Source organism: Ursus arctos, unplaced genomic scaffold, assembly GCF_023065955.2.
Source record: "Ursus arctos isolate Adak ecotype North America unplaced genomic scaffold, UrsArc2.0 scaffold_2, whole genome shotgun sequence".
Classification (NCBI taxonomy): domain Eukaryota; kingdom Metazoa; phylum Chordata; class Mammalia; order Carnivora; family Ursidae; genus Ursus; species Ursus arctos.
Genome location: NW_026622874.1, coordinates 77,803,822 through 77,822,971, shown reverse-complemented (window position 1 = coordinate 77,822,971; position 19,150 = coordinate 77,803,822). Strand labels below are relative to the sequence as shown.

The window sequence follows — 19,150 nt, the reverse complement described above, 5'->3', positions numbered from 1 at the left end:
GAATCCAGCCACCAACACTCACTTTTGCCCCCTTGACCTTCAGAAAATTAGCTAAGCTCTCTGGCCCTGGTGTCCTTCATCTGCAAATACATCTAATACGGAATCTGCAGGGCAGACGGCAGGGTCAAGGCCTTAGCTTGCACAGAGATGTCCCATCAGCTCTGGGCAGCTCAGGCTGGGGTCTGCCACGAAGCCAGGGCGAACCCATGGGGCCACAACTCAGGCTGATCAGAGCGCGACTAGGACAGAAGCCTGTACAAAGCACGGACAAGGAGCCAGGCACTGTGCTGCTGCCTTTTTCTTTTTTTTTAACTAGGCTCCACATCCAGTGTGGAGCCCAACGTGGAGCTTGAACTCACGACTCTGAGATCAAGAACTGAGCTGAGATCAAGTCGGACGCTTACCCGACTGAGCCATCCAGGCGCCCATGTGTCTGCTTGAACGTCCATCGCTCTGTTTCGTGGTCAGAGCCACGCCCTATGAGGCAGGTCCCGCATCGTCCCCATTTTACAGAGAGGGACACAGAGGCGCACAGAGGCAAGAAGACTTGCCGGAAGGCACATGGGTGGGCCCTGGATTCAAACCCAGACAGGCCGGCTTCAGGGCCCCAGCAAAGGCACAGAAGGAAATCTGTGGGACACAACTAAGCAATGAACCCCGTCTTTGAGGAGCAGAGGTGAGGTGACTGGTCGCTTACAGAGCCATATTCAGAACCAATCCGAGGGCAAGGTACCCGGCAAAGGGACAGCTCGGAAGCAGAAGCAGGCAGAGAAAAGGAGTGCAGGGGAGCCGGTAGTCAGGTCAGTCGGTCAGGGCCTGTTGGGCTTCTGGACATGAATTCTGTTTACAGAGATGGCATGGGGCCTCCGCTTTCCCCGGCACAGGCCAGAGAGACTGGGAGGTCTAAGGCTGCACCGCGAGAGGCCGGTGCAGCCCATGGTGGTGTGTGGGGGGAGAAGGGCAGAAGGTGCCAGCGTCACGGGGGCTACGATGGCCCGTGCCTGCTGCTGGGCTGAGCTGCGGCCTTTCCTCAGCCTCTGACTCACCAGAGCTAAGAATAAAGCCCAGAAATATTAAGGGGAGGTGGGGGGGGGTGGAAGGGCCACATCCAGACCTTACCCCCAGCCCCCAGGAAGGCAGGGCATGGCCCTGCACAAACAAGAGCCCCAAATCCTCACTGAACCCTGACACCCAAAGTGCAGAACAAAACATCTTAGCAAGACAGGGACGGGGGGTTACCTGCCAAGCCACAACTCCTGTCTTAAAAGGACTGACAGCCAAGCAGAACACAGAGCCATGGCTGCCTGTCACAGGTGTCCAAATGTCAACAGCAGCAGGCAGCGTGCTCCAACCTCCCTTGACCCCAACTCTCCCCATGATGGGCCCCTCCCTATGAAGCACACACCTGCCCTCATGGTCTCCATCCGGCCCTGACCGTTTCTGCTGACTTTGTCCCCAGCCACTTCCTCTCCTCTGATCAGACTCTGGAGCTTCACGAAATCCTCCATTTGATCCCATTACAGGGACAGGAGAGGGGTCAGGCGTGTGCCAGCCAGAGGAACAGATCTGGGGACACAGCAGTCTGGGGACACAGGACACACAGCATTCATCCGTTTACTGAGCACTGTTTCCAGCTGCAGAGGACCTAGCTGTGAACAGCAGGGCAAAGGGCCTGCCCTCCTGGAGCTGACAGCCTTGTAAGAGGACACAGAATAAACAAGAGAAAAGGAAAAAATATACACATATAAAATACATACATATAGCATGTATAAATATACACACATGCACGTATATGTGTGCATATGTGTGTATGTGTGTTATGACAAAAGGACACAGAGAAGTGGCAAGACCTTACTGAAGGGGTCTTTTAGTAACACACTTAAGAAACCAGGGAGTAAGCCAAAAGACCATTTTGGGGGGGAAAACCCACAGGAAACAGCAAGTGCAAAGGTCCTGTGGTAGGAACACATCTGGTATTTTGCAACAACGAAAGAGATGCAATATACCTAACATTAATGGGAAATGAAGTCAGGGAGGAAGGCAAGGGACAGGGAGGGACAGACTATGCAGGACTCACAGGCCATTACAGGCATTTTTAACTTTCACTCTGAGTGAGGTGGGGACCATGGATTTCATGCCTTCATCTGATTTATTTTTTCCAGAGACTGGTTCTCTGCAAACTTGCCTCCACAAGTTTTCCCGCACAGAACGTCTGACAATGTTGAGACATTTCTGGTGTCACTGCTGGGATGGAACTTACAGTGTGGGCATTCTGCAGGCAGAAGCCAGACAGGGATGCTGCCAAACATGATACCGCAAGGACAGCCCCCCACAGGGAGGTGGTCAGCCCTAAAGAGCAACAGTACTGGGGCTGAGAAACCCCATTTAACAGATTCCCCCCATCAAGATTAGAATCCATACTCCCCAAACACGCCCCTTATCTGGAAGAGTTTCGGCTTCTCACAACGTGTCACTGGGCAAGCAACCAAGCTCAGTTTCCGCAGCTGTAAAGTGGGGATACCAATGGAATGAAGCAAATAAGCACGCAATTAAGTACAGGCCGGAGCATACAGCAGGCGCTCAATAAATGTCACGGCTGTTATTGGGATTACTTCCAGATCTACCTCTTCCTATGTCCCTGCCACATTTTCATGAGTTACACGCAAAATATTATCATTTTAACATGCAGTGTGTGCATGGTATCGCACCCAGCAAACAGTGTGGAGGGAGCCAGCCAGAGGCCAGGGCTGGCTGTGCCCTCACCGAGCTGACGCTCCTTCAAGCCTCCGTACCCCTGGCCATTGTGGCCCCACTGCACCCTGCCCTAGCCCAGCCCTGAATTAACCCAGCCCCACAGCACTTGCTCTGCTCATCAAGGGTTCTGCTCGCCCAAGGCCCAGGGCACTTTCTAAAGGACAATCCCTGCCTCCCCCACAGGGAAGGTGCTTTGGAAATGTCATTAAATGGCAGAAGCAGGGGCGCCTGGGTGGCTCAGTTGGTTAAGTGGCTGCCCTTCAGCTCAGGTCCTAATCCCAGGGTCCTGGGATGGAGCCCTACACCCGGCTCCCTGCTCAGCAGGGAGTGTGCTTCTCCCTCTCCCTGCTGCTCCCCCTGCTTGTGCTCTAATAAACAAATAAAATCTTAAAAAAAGAAAACAAGTTTATAAATGGCAGGAGCTGGAAATAACAGAAAATATCAACTTCTTTTAAAATTGATTTTAGAAGGCAGAATGAGACTCCAATTTAAATATATGCGTGTGTACAAATATATGTGTATATTTGCGTGTGTGTGTGTCAAATAGTAAAAAGTTACTCTTGCCTCCCTCTCCGCCTGCAGGGTCCCGGGCATCCCGTTCCCACATACAAACCCAACCACATCTGAGTTTCCTGAGTACTCTTCTGGAATTCTTTAGGCAAATACAACTACATAGTCTTATTTTTCCATTTCTTTACCCAAGAGGTTTACACCAAATCCGATGACTGTATCTTGACGTTTTCACTTAAAAAAAAATGATCTTGGAGGCTGGCCTTGTCCTCACTTCTTACCTTCCTCTGGAAGCATCCCCACTCCCCCGCGGAATGGGCGGGACACCGTCTATTTACCCAGGCCCCTACTGCCCACCGCTTGGGTTGCTGCCAATCTTTGGCTATTCCAAACAATGATGGGAGGAATCCCCTTAGAAATTACTCCTCAAGCTGAAGAAAACACAGAAAGCCTGACCCGAAGGTCAACAGCTTCACTTAATCGCTACTAAAGCCTTGCAGGCGGAAAGCAAGGTGGTGCGGGTTAAGCTTGATAACCCCGAGATACACAATGAGAATCATAAAAGCGGTGATGAAGGCTGGCCCGGCCATCCCTGTGGGAATCCAGTCTGTACAATGTCACGAAGTGTATCGGAAGGAAACGGAATCCCGATCCCGGAGAGCGATGTGCACCCCCACGTTCCCTGCCGCATGGCTCCCAGCAGCCAAGATACGGGAACGACCGTGGCGCCCGCTGGCCGATGGAGGGATAAAGGAAATGGGATGTGTGCAGACCCGATGGGGTATCATCCCAGCGCTAACCGATAAGGGCATCCTGCCGTGGCTGACGACACGGGTGGACCGTGAGGGCTTTTCGCTAAGTGAAGTAAGCCAAACAGAGAAAGGCCAAAACCCCGGGCACCTGGCTGGCTCTGTTGGTGGGGCATGCAACTCTTGATCTCGGGGTCTCCTGAGTTTGAGCCCTACGCTGGGCATAGAGATTATTTTTTTTTAAATACACTTTAAAAAATAAAATAAAGGGGTGCCTGGTGGGCTCAGTGAGTTGAGCAGCGACTCTTGGTGTTGGCTCAGGTCATGATCTCAGAGTCACGAGATCGAGTCCCACGTGGGGCTCCATGCTCAGGGGGCGAGTCTGCTTGAGGTTCTCTTCCTCTCCCTCCCCCTTCTGCCCCGCCCCACGTGTGTTCTCCTTCTCTCTCAAATAAATAAATAAAACCTTTAAAAATAGATAACAAATAAAAATTTAAAAAATTAAAAAGCTGGACTCCTAGAAACAGAGAATGGTGCTTGCCAGGGGCTGGGGGTGGGGGAGACAGGGACACGTTGGTCAAAGGGTAAAAACCTGAAATTATAAGATGAATGAGCTCTGGGATCTAACATACAACATGGTGATAATAGTTAACAATACTTATTATATACTCGAAAGCTGTTTTGAGAGTAGATCTTAAAAATTATCACCACTAAATAGGGGGGAAAGGGTAATAATGTGAGGGAACGGAGGTGCTGACTAACCTTACTGTATAATCACTCCACAGTATACACATTTATCAAATCATCACATCATACACCTGAACTTTACAGATGTGGTAAGTCAACATCTCAATAAAGCTGGGCAAAAAAAAAAAAAAATCACTAAATGCAGGAGTATGCATTCCTGGTGGCTTATAGCTCTACAAATATTATTTTTTAAGATTTTATTTATTTATTTGACAGAGCGAGCGAGAGAGCATGAGCAGGGGGAGCAGCAGAGGGAGAAGGAGAAGCAGGCTCCCCACTGAGCAGGGAGCCCAAGGCGGGGCTCGACCCCAGGACCCTCAGATCACGACCTGAGCTGAAAGCAGACACTTAACCAGAGCCACCCAGGCGCCCCCAGTTCTACAAATATTATTATATAATGTTTGATTTTTAACAAAATAACAGAAACCATCTAAACCTATAGTGTCCAATATACTAACTCCCTCACTGGGCTACTGAGCAGTTGAAATGAGGCTAGACCAAACAGAGAAGGGCTATAACACACGCTGGATCTAAAAGACTTAGCATGGAAAAAAAAAAACCCACAAAATATCTCATAAATTACACGTTGAAATGCTAACATATTGCCTATATGGAGTTAAATAAAATATATCAGACACCCGGCACCAGTAGGTTGAATGTCTGACTCTTGGTTTCAGCTCGGGTCATGATCTCATGGGTCATGGGATTGAGCCCCGTGTCGGGCTCCACGCTCAGTGGGGCATCTGCTTGAGATTCTCTCCCTCTGCCTCTGTCCCTGCTCATACATGCTCTCTCTCTCAAATAATAAATCTTTACAAATAATCATTAAAATCACTTTACCTGCTTTGTACTTTTTTTTTTTTTAATGTGGCAACCAATTAGAACCCCACACATGGCCTGCCTTCTATTTCTATCAGATGTTACTGGTTCCAACAGTGGATAGTAGAGAAATCATCAGGGAAACGACAGCACATGGATTTGCTTGAATAGAACCTAACCACTCTGGTATCTCTTTGATAAACAGGAAGTCCTTTTATGAATATGAAATAATCAAAGTAAAAAGTGGTGCACCACTAGAAGATAGGGGATTCATTCAATCCATTCCACACCTGGCAAATATCTTTTGGGTTACCCGGGTTACTAACCAGGCTCCTAACCGGTCGCCGGCCTCCCCTCCCGCAGCAAAAGGGATAGCTTTAAACTGTAACCCAATCCTGATGCTCTGCCTGAAGCGCCTCACTTGCTGCTCTTGGACCATTCTATGCCTCAGGACCTTTGCACAATCTGTTCTCCCTGCCTGGAGCCCTTTCCCACTCATTGCCCTGGCTTCAACTCAGAGGCAGCCTTCGGGCCTCAACAGAAGCAGCCCTTCCTCAGGGAGGCCTGCCCCCTCCCCACCCCCATCAAGCACATTCAATCCCTCATTTAACCACCTCATGGAGCTCCACACATTTATGGTGGAGCACTCACATACAGTCATTAAATACGTCTTTCAGATAGTACTTGATATTTTACATGCTATCTTAATACTTTAATTCTACGTATATTACCGAATATACAATACAGTATGTAATACATTATGTATAATACACGTGCCTAACAAAATTCATGCAAATGCCATTTGCATAGGTCAGGAGTTGGCAGACTACAGCCCATGTACCACATCTGACCCTATGCCTGTTTTGTCCCCCAAACTAGGAACGGGTTTCACATTTCTAAATACAAAATGTAAAAGAGATGATTTGCCTGCTGCCAAGTGCGGTCACTTGATTTCACCCTGCCCGCAAAGCCTAAACTATTCACCACCTGACTCCTTCCAGAAAACGTCTGCCAACCCTGGCCATAGGTCAAACATCATTGAAGGTCAGGAATTTCATATGACCTGACCTGACACTGTTTACCTTGAACATGATTTTTCCCCCTCTCTTGCCCTCCCCTCGGGCTGTCAACTCGACAGAGGCAGTGAATGCCCAGGTGGTGGGCCTGGATTGTTCACCTCCCACCTACCGCAGCTTCTGGCACATGGCAGGCACTCAGAAGCACCTGGGAAAGCTAGAGACCAGACACACCAGAGTCTCCCCAAACGATAAATTAGATGCGGCCAACATCTGTGACCATCACACCAGGCACACGGCCGGCCAGGGCTGAAGGACACAAAGACAAGTAAGGTCCCAAGATCAAGTGCGGTGATGGATGCCCCGCTCTGTGACTACGCAGAAACCACCAAACTATGTACTTCAAATGCATGACTCATATTGTCTGTGAATTGTATCTCAACAAAGCAGTTTAAAAAAAAAAAAAAGATGAATAAGACCCAGGGTCAATTTAACTATGTGAATTCTCACCTCCCATATGCTGTCTTTGGAACCTAACGTTCCCCCTCTTAAAAACAAACTAGTAAGGACACACCGGCCCCACTTCATCACCTCGGTAAGAAGATACATCATCTCGACAGGGCTCGTTTGCACTTGTTAAAAAAAAAAAAAAATGTGAATGCAGTGTCTTTTCCCATTGCTATGTTGCTTGTAACTAGATTACATGCCCCCTTAACCCGAGATTTCTCACCCTTGGCACAGTTAACATCTGAAGCCAGACAATTCCGTTGTGAGGCTGTCCTGTGCATGGTGGAATGTCCGGCAGCACCCCTGGCCTCTACCCCCCCAGATGCCAGTAGCTTCCTCCCCACTCCGAGTCATGACAACAAAAATGTCTCTAGAAATGTCCATGTCTCCATGGGGGGGGGCAAAATCACTCCAGTTGAGACCCATTGTCTTTTTTTTTTCTTTTTTTGTTTATTTGAGATCTCAAAGAATGAGCAAGAGAGAGAGAGCGAGCACAAGCGGGGGGAGCAGCAGAGGGAGAGGCAGAAGGAGACTCCCCACTGAGCAGGGAGCCCGTTGTGGGGCTCGATCCCAGGACCTCAAGATCATGACCTGAGCTGAAGGCAGATGCTTAACCAACTGAGGCACTCAGGTGCCCTGAGACCCACTGTCCTAATAGTTTTTCTATACAGCCCCACTCCTTCCACCAATACCTAGTGAGTCCAAAGACCATCCATCTGCCTGTCCACTCACTTAACACATTTACTGAGCCCTGCTTTGTAACAGGAGTGGAGCCACGACATCCACCTTTGTATCCTGCCCTCAAGCAGCTTAGAATCTGGTACAGGAGGTAGGATGGGTACCTCAGTAAGTGTAACGAAAGATTTTAAAAGTACCAAGGGTCACTGAAAAGTTACACATAAATGACAAGAGATCCCCAGAACAGACAGAGGGGTTACTTCACCTAGCAAAGGGGAAGAAAACTCAGGTTCCTCGTCCTCACAGCAGGGACAACACCTGCTTCTCAGAATCACCATGAGGATTAAATCTACATTACATGATTTCATTTTCATCCCCCAGTGGGATGTTCCCATCTTGCAGAGAAAGCAGTCAAGGCACAGAGAGGGAAAGCAACTTGCCCAAGGTGGCACAGCCTGGAAGTGGAAGGAGTGGAAGTTAACACAGGCAGGCTGGCTCACCACTGCAAGTCCTGCTTCCCTGAGAAGTCAAGCAGGGGACAAGAGATGGGCACTTGGTGACCTATTAGCGGCTGTCACTGTCATCGTTTCCACTTGGGAGCTCAGGGCAGGTTTCCCGAAGTAGGCAAAACCTAAGGGCCGCAAACATGCCAACATGTGCCATTGTGGAGACGGGGCAACAGCGTTCTAAGGGGATCGCAGAGCAGGAGCCAAGACAGTCACTGGACAAGCTTCGGGTGTGTATGCCCATCAACAAGCAGAACAAAGCACCAGGAGGGGATCGGGTGACACACAGGGCCAGGAGGACAGGCCAGGGCCTGAGCGAGTTAAGCAAAGGAAAACCGAAGCTCCTGTTGGGATTCCCACCAGGAAAGTGCTGCATCACCCATACGTTGCAAAAGCGCCTGAGCATTGTGAAACCGAGAGCTAAGTTTCTGGCTCCCTCTTCTCAGTCCCTTCTCTCCAGAACAGCCCCAAACAGGAAACTGGGAAAGCCACTGTCTTCCTCCAAAAGTCCCCCGAGACGCCCCGGCCCCCTGGCCCAGAGCATCCGAGCTCGCCCTCCTCCCTACGCCACGGTCTCTCTGTTCTGAGCGGAAATCCCAGCTGCGTGTTCCCTGTCCGTGCCAGACTGCGTCGCAGCAGGGGGGAGATGGACGCCGCAGGCGGTAGTCGGGAGCTCTGGCTTTGGTGCCGACGCCCGGGTTCAAGACCTCGCACAGTCCTTCCTGGCTGTGTGCCCTTGAGGAAGTCACTCCACCTCTCTGACTTTTGGTCACCCACCTCTTACCTGACTGTGAACCCTGTGTGCTGGGGGACGGTGTAACCGCCGGGGGCCGAGTTCACCTCTGCCACCTCTACCACATTGTTACTGCTACTGCGGTCACGACAGCTCAGAACGCCATGTGCCACAATGCCGAAGCCACCCAAGAGCCTGGGCCAGAGTCATTTGGCACAGCCTGCTGGAAAAGACTCCACTCTGGCCCAGCCCGGAGTCCTTCTGTCCCGCCGCTGACCTGGAAGCACCCACAATGGCTATTTTAAAACAGGCCACTAGGGACACTCCCATCTCGGTGCCAGGACGGTGCCACGCCTAAGAGCCCGGACTCTGGGCCAAACAGCCACGGTTCTGTCCCAGCTCTGCTACAGAGGAACAGTGGGACCTTCAACAAGGTACACAACCTTCCTGGGCCTTGGGTGCCCCACCTGTAAAATGGGGACAATAGTCCACCAACTTTTTAAGGCTGTTTTGAGGGTTCAATGGAAAGCATTTCAAAGAGGGCCTGGGACTCAAGAGCACCAGAAGGGTTAGTTAATACTAACTAGGTTATCAGTCTTAACGTAGCCCTGCAAGGCACAGTTGTGCCCCCACGGCAGCCCATGACACCCTCCCCCAGCCTCTGATGCTCTGGCCGGGAAGGTCTCTCACTGCTCTTCTATCTCACCCGGCTTCTTCCCACCAGCTCTGTCCTGGGCCTGGAATGCCCCCGCGTGGTCAGCTCCTTCTCATCCCTCCACGGCGGCTTCAGATGCCAGCTGGTGCAGAGGCCTCACCCATCTAAAGTGCCCATCTCCGCCATTATTCACCAAGACCCAAACGTGTTATTTCCTGCAGCAACCCCCGTGTTTCTGTTCCTATAGCACAGGGCAGGGGTTCCCAGCCAAACTCTGGGTGACTTCACCTCTGTTTCCCCATCCATAGGATGGGAATAACCCCAGTCCCTTCTCCATAGGTTATTTACTGTCGGGATGAAAACCCCACACTCATAAAGCATCTAGAACATTCCCTGGCACTTGGCACATGCTCTAGAAGTCTACGCTCCCAACTATTTTCCCTGTGGAGTTCCAAGTGTCTCTTTCCCTCCTACCTGGACTCTCCCCAAAGCAGGACCAATTAGCCTGCACACAGCAGGTGCTCATTCAATACGTGTTGGACAAGCAGAAGGAGTGAATAAATCTATCTGAAGGGCAACCCGGAAACATGCAAAGAAAAGCCAGAGACTCCGTCCGGCCTGAAACCCAACAAGCCCAGTTATGGGCACAGGTCCAAAGGAAATAACTCCAAGAGCAAGAAAAGGAGCAATCTAGACACGCTGGCCCTTTCACAGCCAAAACCAGGAAGCTCCCAGGCAGGGGAGAGCAAAGCAAAAGAGGATCCTGTCGAAAATGACCCAGTAGTCACAAACCAAAGCGAGGAGCCACTCCCAGCCCTGCAGAGGCCATCAGTAGCAAGGGGCAGGCACTGGCCCCTGGGGTCCATGCTCTAGACTAAGAACTAGGGCAGAGACATCATCTACAAGTAAGGACTGCCTAAAAGCCGGGTGCGGGGTTAGGGGAGGGCTCCGATCAAGGAAACGGTGCTTAAGGAGGAAGGGGAAGGGGGTGGCTTTTTTTGCTAGAAAGGTTTAGATACCGTCATAGCAAAGCCTTCCCCAGCCCAGGCACAGATCACAGCACTGTGCATGCCTCATCTTGTCTAATCCCTAAAACAAACCTCTGATGACACAGGTATTATTACTGTTCTCCATGTTACAAAGAAACTGAGGCACAGAGTCCAAAGGTTTCCTGACTTGAGCCAAGAAGGCCGTGTTACCCAGAGAAGCAGAAGTTAACAGAGGCTGACGGTGGGGGGGAGGGGGGGACGAGACACAACCTAGACCCATGTCACCGCCCGGTACTTCCCCATCTCAGCATCCTCCAGGATCCTGAGACTCCTCTTTGGACCAGAGCAAGGGACTGCTGTGTAGTACTGAGGATGATGACAATTTCAACAATGACAAGGGATGAGGAGTGACAGTAACAGCCCCTAGAAATGGGGCTAGCACACTGGTCACACTGGAACTTTTTTAAGTTTACAATTCTGTGAGGTAGGCACTGCTATCATCCCCATTCTGCACATGAGAAAACCCAAGCACAGAGAGGTCAAGTGACTTGTTCAAGGTCACACAGCCAGCAAGCAGCAGAACCGGGATCTGAACGGAAGCTACACTGGCAACCTGGACTCTTATGTCCCTCTGAGCATGTTCACAACTGTGGCCTCCGTGAGACAAGGAGGCCGCATGTGTCACTCACCAGGGGTGGATTTCCAGCATCAGGCCTAAGGCAATAAAAGGATTCACAGTAGTGGGAAGAAGGGAGGGAGGGACTGGAAGCTGTTATAATGCATCGATTGTAAAACCGACGTTGTGTGGGGGGTGCCTGGGTGGCTCAGTCAGTGAAGCGTCCGGCTTCAGCTCAGCTCATGATCTCAGGGTCCTGGGATCGAGCCTCGCATCAGGCTCCCTGCTCAGTGGGGTGTCTGCTTCTCCCTCTCTCTCTGCCCCTCCCCCTGCTTGTGCTCTCTCTCAAACAAATAAATCCTTTCTAAAATAAATAAAGAGGGGCGCCTGGGTGGCGCAGTTGTTAAGCGTCTGCCTTTGGCTCAGGGCGTGATCCCGGCGGTCTGGGATCGAGCCCCACATCAGGCTCCTCCGCTGGAAGCCTGCTTCTTCCTCTCCCACTCCCCCTGCTTGTGTTCCCTCTCTCACTGGCTGTTTCTCTCTGTCAAATTAATAAATAAAATCTTAAAATAAATAAATAAATAAAATAAGATAAAATAAATAAAGAAATAAATAATAAATAAATCCCATGTTTCTTTGCATTTTCCTCTGACACCGGTTCCTCCCAATCCGTGCATCCTACCACCTTCTACTGGCCATTTTTGCATAGCACGGCATCTCTGAAAGTGGGATGCGTGTCACAGCTGCCGGCCTTTTGGAGTCGATGAAATGCAGGACAGCCCAGACGCTTTTCTCATCGAATTCACCTTTAGGGACAGCAAGAGGCTTTTTCCTAAGTTCCCAGAATCAAGAAGGGAAAATGAAAAACTGCCCTGAGAGACAGTCATCATCACCCCGGCCCCACCTCCTCACTACTGCTCCATAACAGGGCAATTAACTTCAAGGGGGGGGGGGGGGCGGTAATTGTCAAGCTACCTGACCAGGCCAGCTGGGGCAGAGCTGCCAATGGCACATCCGACCACATCCCCCTGCCAGCTGCCTGCTTGTCTCCAACTGTTCCTTCCCCAGGCCAGGCTGTTTTTGCCAAAGCCAGGCAGAGCGGAGGCAATAAAATCTCCCAGTTGACAAAGTACAGCCCTTTCCAATGGGCATGGTCACCAACAGGCCATGGTGTCTGCCTGGCCCCACAGGAGAAATCCTCTCGGAGCACCTTGGTGGCTCAGTCGGTGAAGCGTCTGCCTTCAGCTCAGGTCATGATCCTGGGGTCCTGGGATCAAGGCCCACATCGGGCTCCTCGCTCGGGGGGGGGGGGGTCTGTTTCTCCCTTTGCCTCTCCCCCGCCCCTGGCTTGTGCTCTCTTTCTCTCTCAACTAAATAAACAAAATCTTTAAAAAAGAGAGAGAGACAGAGAAACCCTCTCTGCAAACACAGCGTGCTTTCTGAAACCCACAGTCGGGTAGGACGTGCCTGGCAAAAGGGTTAAGAATTTCAACCACTTCAGGGTCCATATGCTCCCTTCTCCCCAGTGTCCGTATGGTCCTCGGGGTGGGGGTGGGGGGTGAGCAACAGTATCCTGAATTCATATCCGCTTGTAAACTACTACACGGGTTTACTGGAGCTCTGACATCAGGTGTGGGGACAGGCCTGAAAACCACTAGCTGGCCACGGCTAGCTGTATACGGTGTCACACATACACAGTCACCAGTCACCCAGAAAAGACAGAAGTGCACAGAGAGTTAGCCAGCTAGCAAACCATGACATGACCCAGAACGCCACAGCCTGTGGCCTGAATCCAGGCAAGGACTTCTCCAGCTCAGCATCGGTGAAATGTGGGCCCTCCTAACTTTGTTGTCGTTGGGGGGGGGGGGGCGGGGGGAACTTCCCTGGGCCTTGTGTAACAGCAGCATCTACCCACTGGATGCCAGGAGTACCCTCCTTCCGGTTGTGACGACCTAAAACAAATGTCCCCCGGGGGCAGAATCACTGAGTGCTGAGAGCCTCAGATCTGGGCAGTTTGCACAATACCCTCTTTTTTCATTTCAGTAACAACCTCGTTATTAGTTATTCGGTAAACACATGAATATGGCCACCCTTTGACTTCGCATGTGTTCTAAAGTGATAGACAACTGTGTCTGGGATACACTGATTTAGGTTTAAAAGAAAAAGTGAATTGGTTTAAAGGAAAGTATTACGTAATTACATACGTGGCAGCCTCTCCCAACTCCCTATTCCACCTAAAAAGGCAGAAAACCAAATGCTCACTTTCCCTTGTCTACCCTGTAAGTGGAGGTGGTCAAGCCCAGGGCAAGACTATTCAGGAAATCCTCAGAGACCACCGACTGGGGACAGGACATGGGTGAGTGCCCAGTACCATAAGCACTGAACCTCAGAGGTTCCATCTCCTGCAAGGGGGTCCGTGACATGCCCCTCCAACACCCACCCACTCAAGACTTGCTTCCCATTTTCCCAGGAGCTGCCTGTGCAGAGGCTAAAACAACAAGGCTATGACCAACTGCCTCGAGAGGGAACAATTATTAGCAAATTGCTTAATTAGGTTGATGTTGACATTTCATCAAGTAAAGATGTTAATTAAAAGTGGGTCATATCCAAGATGCATTAGTAAGTGAAAACCAAAAAAAAAAAGAAGAACAGGGGTGCCTGGGTGGCTCGGAGGGTAAGCATCTGCCTTCGGCTCAGATCATGATCCCGGGGGCCTGGGATCGAGCCCCACGTCGGGCTCCCAGCTCAGCGGGAAGCCTGCTTCTCCTTCTCCCTTGCCATTCCCTCTGCTTGTGCTTTTTGGCTCTCTCTCTGCCAAATATATAAATAAAATCTTTTAAAAAAAATGAAGAATATGTTTTTACAGGATCCCATCCTTATTTTTAAAAGATATTATCTATTTAGCATAAGGGGAGAAAACAGCTGATTTGAAAGTTAAAACGCCAATCTGTCAATAAGACATTATCTCCAGAAGAGTGTCATCATAGAGGATTTTCACTTTTTAATACACTTGTCCTGTAAGGTTTCATATACTGTATCTCTTATGATATCAGACCAAGAAGAGAGTCCAAGAAAAAGTTCCTTTAAATAATTCAGGGGCGCCTGGGTGGCACAGTGGTTAAGCGTCTGCCTTAGGCTCAGGGCGTGATCCCGGCGTTATGGGATCGAGCCCCACATCAGGCTCCTCCGCTATGAGCCTGCTTCTTCCTCTCCCACTCCCCCTGCTTGTGTTCCCTCTCTCGCTGGCTGTCTCTATCTCTGTCAAATAAATAAATAAAATATTTTTAATAAATAAATAAATAAATAATTCAATCACTCCCATGTTTATGGTAACAGAAAACCAGGAACTTTCCAAGTACGCAAATGTCAGTGGCTCTCAGAATTGTCACAACTTCACTTGTATGCCATCCGTTTAAATACTTCAGCAAGTCTTCTTACTTCTGAACTACAAAGAAAACAATGGGGAAAATGAATTTCTCCACACATCAGCCCAATTTCAGAGCTGATACCTGATACCCGGGTATGCCTCACCCAGACCCGGAAAACACCACAGACACCCAGGAACACCACCACAGACACTCCGCAACAACTGGGCCAATTAACCTGAATTGTCTCAGATGCTGGGGACAGATGTCTGAATCCCTGCGGTCAGACGGGGCTCTTTTCCAACTCTGCCAAGGCCTGCACGGGACCAGGGGTTGCAAGGAGATAATACACCAGAAGAGAATCATGACACCCGAAATGCCCTCTCCACTGCCCCCGAATATCCAGCACTGTCCCCTACGGTCCAGCCTCCTCCAGAACCACAGGCAGCATTTGCTCGAGCTCTGCTAAGCACCCTCTACGCCTCACCTCTTCCTTCCTACTGTGTAACACATGCAACATCACCATGATCCTCCCCTTTACGGGTGAGTCAACCCAGGCTCCCAGAAGTTAAGTAACTAGCCCAGGATCACATGCTGGGAAGCGGTAGGACCGACGTGCAAACCCGAGCTCCTGAATCTGGCCTCTTGACCCCAGCCATCTACCTCCCTGGGTTTCTGTGGAGCTGTACCTTCTGGTCTAGGCAGCCCCCGGCCTTCAGCGACCAATGCTCATCACTCCCTGTGGCCCCTTTGAAAATAAAGAGGGTCTGACTCAGGGCTGAGCCCTTTCTCCAGCTCCTACCCCCGCCAAGTATGCAAGTGAACTGGAGGAGAGCCAGCAGACGCCAACACCGAGTGTGGCGTGGCCCACCCAGACCCCAGAGATCTCCGTGGGAGAAAAAAAGATAAGAGCGTCCCAAGATGCTGTAACAGCAGTCCTCAGACAGAGTCTAATCTACCATATGTCTTTTCTCCCTGGCCTCGTTAGTGACTTAATGATCTTGAGGAAGATGCCTCATCAAAGGGCTCCTAGATAATCTAACCAAATTAGAACTGCCAGGTCACCTTCCCAGCAACCAGCAGCTCCAGCTTTCCTCGGGGCCACTGGTCTCGAGCCTCTAAGGCTAACTGGAGGGACCAGAGAAGACGCTGTTACTAATACGCACCCATCATCTGCCCACGGTAATAAAAACAACCATAATAATGGGTATCCTTAGACCGTGCTAGAATGGTGAAGTAAGCCAACCCCTTTAAAAAAAAAAAAAAAAAAAAAAAAAAAAAAAGCTCGAACTAGAGCGGAATCGTTTCAAGTGTTCTGAGATACTCGCTCCACTCCTGAGAATACGCTCTCAGAACTAAGGCAACAGGCATTCTCCACGTGATACTCATTATAATGTTTTCTTTAAAAGAAAGAAAGGAGAGACAGCAATCTAAATGTCAAACCACAGGTAATAATTATGTAAATTACAGTCCACCAATACAAGGACCTATTGCTGTGACACTGTATAATTTAGAAAGTTTTATGGGAACGTGGGAAAATTCTTACACCAGTAAATGAAAAAACAGGAAGATTGAAAATGGTCCTGCCCTGTCCAGCACACCCTTGCTAACCACACACAAATCTGCACAAGAATCAGATGTTAACACGCCAATAAACAAACGGTGGCTTGTGGAAAAATATCTGGGACACTCATGACAGACAAAGGGGCAAGATTCCCAATATATCAAGAGCTCCTCCCAATTTAACAGGAAAAAGGCAAACCAGTGGAAAGATGAGCAGAAAAGACACAGAAAACAGACGCACAGAAAAGAACACACATATCACCAGGAAATAGGTTGCAGGGACGCTCAGTTTCTAACCAAAAGAGAAATGCAGGTGAAAGTAAGATTTTTTTTTAATCCATCGAATTAACAAATTCAATGATGCCCAGGGCTTGGGAAGATGCAGAGAAACGGGAATTCTCATTCATTGTCAGCGGCAATGAATTGGCTACATTCTCCTTTCTGGAAAATAACCAGCGAATACCTACTAAAAAAAATTTTACACAATTTTGACCTATATATGAGGACGCTTTCGTTCACAGGAACGAAAACCGGGAAATAATGCAAGTGGCAGTTATTAATAGGGAAAAACACCGAGTTAATTATAACAAATCTATAACTTGGAATATCAAAGAATTATAAATAAGTTATGTGTTTTTTATATAAATTCAATCAGCCAACATACAGTACATCGTTAGTTTCTGATGTAGTGTTCAATGATTCATTACCTGCATATAACACCCAGTGCTCATCCCATCACGTGGCCTCCTTAATGCCCGTCACCCAGTCACCCCCCAATCCCTCTCCCTTTCAGCAACCCTCAGTTTGTTTCCGGGAGTCCAGAGTCTCTCATGGTTTGTCTCCCTCTCTGCTTTCTTCCCATTCCGTTTTCCCTCCATTCCCCTATGATCCTCTGAGCTGTTCCTCATTAAGTTATGTTGTATTAAAGACCGTGTCACATATCACAGAAAGATTATTATGCAAATAGTGAGATTCTATGTATTGATATGAATCACATGTTCAGTAAAAATAAAAAAACAGAGCAATGATTTTAACATAACCCCTTTTATTTAAACACATTTATGTTTGTGAACGTTTCTATGATCCCAGAAAAGACTAGAAGACGACCTCGGTTTCTGGGTAGCTCCAGGGAGCATCAGGTTAACACTACTTTTAAGAATCTCTGTGATGGGGGCGGCTGGCTGGCTCAGTGAGTAGTGCCTGTGACGCCTGATCTCAGGGTCATGAGTTCAAGCCCCACACTGGGCGAGGGGCCTACTTAAAAAAATAGATAAATAAGTAAATAATAAAACAACTCTCCCTGTGATGTTTATTCTTTAACAAGGAGTGTTGCTTTTGTAAGTAAGACAACGGATGAAGCCAGAAGGTTTATGTGTAAAAGAAGTTAAATCGAGCTGCATTAGCAGGATGGGATTCTGAGTAAAACTTCACATGCTGTTAAATTGTTCATGTCAAAGCTCTTTTGAAATGACAGCGAAGACAAAGAATGCTTAACACTGAACCCTATCTTTTTAAAATGGGAGCAAAACCAAGCACTCTCCAGCCAGAACTCCCTGGAATACAAGGTTTAACTCAGCCAAACAAAAATCCTCTCTGATTCAGGGAAGCAACGTGAACCTGGTCAATTTCCAGCTTGCTTACTCTTGCCTCAAAGGCCAGGAACACAACAGGTGCTTCATAAATGCTGGTGGGTCCATTAGTGGACAGCAACCACCAGGCACTCAGAGCTATCAAATTTTCAAAGCACAGATCTGTGAACCCAGACTTTCCTCAAGGAGGAACTTATTCTGCTGAGTCATTTACGTCAACCTGCAGACCTATGCAAAAATGAGTACCCAGCAATGCTCCAGACAGCACTGTATCCTGCCAAATTTCTGGAACCAACGCCAACAGCAGCCAAGGTAGGACTGAGGTAAATGTAAGGCACAGTCACAGAAGAATGTCGCTTGTAAACAAGTGTTATTTCCTTTTTCTTTCGATTTGCATGGACTTAACGTAGGAAAAAAAAAAATCAACCTCGGTTTTTAAGTGTAGGGAGCAAAATACAGAACATTATTTAGAATATGAACCCATCTGGGGCACCTGGGTGGCTCAGTTGGTTAGATGGCTGCCTTCAGCTCAGGTCATGGTCCTGGGGGCCTGGGATGGAGCCCCTCGTTGGGCTCCCTGCTCAGCAGAGAGCCTGCTTCTCCCTCTCCCTGCCGCTCTGCCTACCTGTGCTCTCTTTCTGTCAAATAAATAAGATCTTTAAAAAAAAAAAAAAAAAAAAAAAAAGACTATGAACCCACCTAGGGAGGAAAAAAAGATATATGTACCCTCTCACCCCTTCATACATATTTGCATATGCCTGGCATTTTTCTAGAAGGATACCCAAGAAACTATCATCAGAGGTACCTCTGGGAAAAGAGGGAAGGGGGGTGTACTCAAAACGTTTACTTTCCTTCTGTATTCTCCTAGACCATTCGCCTTTTTTAAAATGATACTACAATCCAAATAGTTACCACGCAAGATCTTCATGCAATCAGCCAGATCATATCAATATCTAGTTGGTTGTTTTTAAGACTCTATTATTTTTTAAGTAATCTCTACCCCCAATGGGGGCTCGAACTCACAACCCTGAGATCAAGAGTCGCATGCTCTTCTGACTCAGCCAGCCAGGCACCCCTCAACATCTAGTTTTAAAAGAAGAGTTTCCTAGCAATTTAAAGGAAGTCATCTCAACCAGTCATGAAATGCCATTGGAAGAGAATCATGGGCAGCTGGGGAGTGGGGAATCCCAACTTGATCTGACCCTGAAGGGTTTTCAGCTCTGGTTCAGTAACAGATGAGACTCACACACAAAAAAAGTATGCTCTGAATTTAATTGTAAAAACCTGAGACTCATTCCAACATAAATGGATCAGAAGCCCAGGCCTCTGCAAGTACGGCTCTATGTCCTCGCCA

General features: G+C 48.8%; 1 protein-coding gene across 3 annotated transcripts in view; it reads right to left on the bottom strand.

The window, feature by feature from the left end:
* ABCC1 (ATP binding cassette subfamily C member 1) overlaps positions 1–19,150 on the bottom strand; it is a 131,215-nt gene that overhangs the window by 104,949 nt on the left and 7,116 nt on the right. Inside the window, exon 1 of one of the 3 annotated variants that reach the window (XM_044391560.3) lies at positions 9,071–9,301. The exons of the other annotated variants lie outside the window; for them this stretch is intronic. The gene's annotated coding sequence lies outside the window, so the exon portion shown is untranslated. Of the gene's footprint in view, positions 1–9,070; positions 9,302–19,150 lie in introns of those variants that run through there. 3 annotated transcript variants of the gene reach the window in all.